The following is a 3,923-nucleotide window of genomic DNA, read 5'->3' on the forward strand; positions in this document are numbered from 1 at the left end:
ACTGCCTCATTTAAAGTCCCACCTGGCCTCCGGCCTTCCCCTCCTCTTTTTTTTTCACCCCAGGCAGGAAGGCATGGAGTCCTGGAAGCTTGGTGAGAGCCCTTCACCATCAGGCCTAACCGTCGTTCCGTCCCGCCTACCTAATTACATTCAGGAAATACTGGCCGCTCCCCCGGTGGGAGAAAGGGGAGCCAGCGTTCTCTCCCGAATAACTGTCCGGAGCTAAAGCTGCCCCAATCCAAACCAGAAGGCCAGGGTCCTGACCCCCCCAGGTTAAGACCCCGTGGTTCTCCATCCCCATCAGAAGGCTTCCCTTTCGGCTACGAACCGTCCAGGTCACCTTTACTCCAGCAGGTTTTGCATAGCAACCGCCATCCCATCTCCATCTCGCCATGGATCAGGGACAGAAGCAAGTGCCACCTCCTGGAAACTGATAAGAACAGATACTACACTTGATCTTAGCCAAAAGGCCGAGAAGCGATGGCTGCTCCTGAAGAAGCATACCAGGGGCAGCATCAGATGGTGGCAGGATGCGGGAAACATGGCCCGTGACCTCCTCCTCTGGCCATGGGGAGAAGCCATGGGGAGAAGGCAGGAGTCTGGGGAATCACAGGGGTCAGCTCTGGCTCAATGCCCTCGCAAATAAGGACAGGTGAGCGAGATAGCCAATGTTGATGATAGCATTCAAAGAAATGGATTTCTAGAGATTAGAATAGAAATATTTATTTTACTTTTTATTTTTTATTTTGACACTGTCCTTTAAAAAATAAATACATTTTGTGTCACTTTTATTCCTATTACAAGGAAAGTAAACATCCCTTGTAATAGAAAAAAAGCATGACAGGACCTCTTTAATGTGAGATCTGGGGTCAAAAAGACCTCAGATCTCATATTTACACTAAAATGCAATAAAAAAATTAATAAAAAAAGAAATGTCATATTTTCTTCCCCCAAAAAAACCCCTTTAATACTGGAGGGCAGAAGTGCCTGTCAGGGAAGAGGACCTGATCGTTTCCACCGCTACCGACGGCTCAGCTAAGCGGCAGAGGTGACCTGGCAAATTTGCCGCAGAGACCACATCTGATAGAGGACCGGGTGGTCCTTAAGTGGTTAAGGGAACAGGTTTGGTTTTTTTAGTGTAGCACCCTCTAATTACAGGTAGGTGCTAGATTAGTATTTTTTTAGCTGTAGGGCTCAGATACAGGTAAATTTGTGTTTGATTTCAGTCCTGGTTGTTTTGATCTGGGAGTGGGTGTGTCAGTGTAGAGGAGGGTGTGGCCACCTACACTTTGGCTCAAAGATGCCTTCTCTGCTTCTAGAGGACTTGTTCTGGAAGAGAGGCTGGACTTGAGACCTGAGTGGCAGGCAGCTCATGTGAGGAGCACTGACCAATGATTAACTTGCATTGGCAGGGGGCAGGCCTCTCATATAGGCTGAGGTCACATGCTTCGGGGGTCGGGGAGTTCCTGTGTACAGGAAGGACAGCATGGAGTAAGGGAGGTGTCGCCCTGGGCATCCCCATGCGGGGATGCGCCATGCAAGGAGGAGGGATGGAGGAGCCATCTGGGAGGAAACTAAAGATAAAGATCTTCAGCTCTGCTGAGTGCATCGGGCTGCTGTGACCGGGAAACACAGGGCTTGGATGTGAAGAAGATCAAGCAAAGAAAGTAGAAGTAAAGTGGCGGAAGTAGATCAGCATATCAGATTTCTGTGACCGGGGAACACAGGACTTTGATACAAAGGAGCAGGTCAGAGCAGTGTAGAATGCTGTGTGGCTGGGGAGCACAGCATGATTGAGAATGGACTGACTGAAAGTAGTAGTCCGTTTATTGCCATGTATCAGGTATTGGGGAGAGATGCCGTGTCATCTCTGGCCTGGTTAGCACATTGGTAATAACTTCCAGAGACTGAGTGATTGTCCGATTCATAGAACCTGCAGAAGGAAGCTGTGTTCACCTTTGGTTCTTTGGGTCAGAGAGACATTATCATTCTTGTCTACATGTAGGGACTATTCAGAGTGGTTCCTCTTGTTCTATTGGAAGTGAAGCTAGCAACTCAGTAACTATGCAGTAAAGGATTTGCGCAATGCAAAGAAGATAATTCAGGGAAAACTCAAGATACAAGGCCAAGGCCACAAGAAATCTTAAGAAAACTCTATATCAGGGGCATCTCATATTTTCCCTCATTTCCATCCAAGTTTATCCAGCAAATAAAAAGCCATGAAAATGGATCAAAGTGACTGTTTATTGCCTATAGAATGGTGCATGGGAGGTTGGCAGAAGGGTGATTGGCGGATCGCTATAACCAACTCAGCAGCCCCTTGGGGGTTACCACTACATTAGGTTAACAAACTCTTTAAAGAAAAATGTTTTTGTTCTTCTCTTCATTATATAGCAAATATTTTATTTTCGCTACTCTTTTCCACTCTAGGTACTGGTGGCCGATTGTAGTGGAGGATACTAAGATCAGATGCATTTCCAAATATTGTAGTAATAGAATAAACAATAATAGGTTACACTACAAACAGTGGGGTCTATTTACTAAAGGCAAATCCACTTTCCACTACAAGTGCACTTGGAAGTGCAGTCACTGTAGATCTAAGGGGAACATGCAAGGAAAATAAAAAAACAGAATGTTTGCTTGTACATGATTGGATGAGAAAATCAGCAGAGCTTACCCTCATTTCAGATTTTCTCCTCAGATTTACAGTGACTGTACTTCTGGGGAAGACATCCCCTCCAGCTGTTTGTATTAACAGACAAACGGCTGCTTAGCCACATCGGTTGTTATTACAAGAAAGCCGACTATCAGCTCTAAAAAAACGGTACCGGGGTGATGTCTGCCGCTGCAAGCATCACCCCAGTACAACATCTTGAAGCACTATATTGGTAAGTTTGTCAACGATAACGACGATTATTACAAAAAAGTGACCACCAATAATCGGTCGACCCCTAGTTTGAGGTGTGTTTGTATGAACTTAAAAATGGATGGTTGTTAAATAGCTTTTTATGTGTTTTGTAATGCCTGTGTGTAAAGTGTGGATAATGATGGTGCCTCGTGTCCTGTTTCTTTATATTGGCAGCTTGTGTACTCTACTTACGTAGAGGAGTAATGGGCCGCTGCTTCCTGACAGAAGCTGACGCTGGAGGGTCCGGGATATGGCTCAGGCTTTCTGTTAAAGATAGAATAAAAGAGACCAAGCCTATTTCTGACAGTTATTGTTTACAATTTAAAATCATTATTTTTTGCTGGAAAATTACTCAGAACCACAAACATTATATATATATATATATATGTATTTGCGCAGAGGTCTTTCAAAAGCAATTTTTGGGGAAAAATTAACTGAATTAAAAAATAAAATTTACAGTAAATTTATTTAGCCCAATTTTTTTGGATATTGTGAAAGACGATGTTACTCCAAGTAAATAGATACCGAACATGTTACAGTTTAAAATTGCAAACGCTTGTGGAATGGCGAGAAACTACGGTACTTAAGAATCACTATAGATGAGCATGGAAATTTTTTTACCGACCTCCACAAGTCAATTGCCTCATTTAAAGTCCCACATTCCCCTCTCTTTTTACGTACTCATACCCGGGATGGAGGTACATATAATGTGCCTCATTTAAAGTCCCAAACTCCCCCCTCTCGATTATTTTTTTAACGAATACCAGTTTAGAGTTACAGAGGAGATCTTTTGCTATAATTATTTCTCTTGCTGTGACGATCGCTGCGATAGCTCGCAAGTGTGATTTGAACACCGTTTACATTTGCGGGCGCCACGTATGTATTTTCTTTTGGTCAGCAAGCAATGCATGCGGGGCACTTTCAAATTTTTTTTTTTTTGTTCTTATTTATTTTTTCCAATGCCACTTTATAAAAAATCCCAATCCCCAAATCCCTCCTTTGCACGTACAAGTCA

The 3,923-nt window shown here is 43.6% G+C and overlaps 1 pseudogene; it reads right to left on the reverse strand.

Annotated features, from left to right (window-relative positions):
- Positions 1 to 349: 349 nt before the first annotated feature.
- On the reverse strand, positions 350 to 482 carry LOC141141889 (U2 spliceosomal RNA; annotated as a pseudogene).
- Between the last annotated feature and the right edge of the window lie 3,441 nt (positions 483 to 3,923).

Source organism: Aquarana catesbeiana, linkage group LG04 (genome assembly GCF_042186555.1).
Source record: "Aquarana catesbeiana isolate 2022-GZ linkage group LG04, ASM4218655v1, whole genome shotgun sequence".
Taxonomy (NCBI): Eukaryota; Metazoa; Chordata; class Amphibia; order Anura; family Ranidae; genus Aquarana; species Aquarana catesbeiana.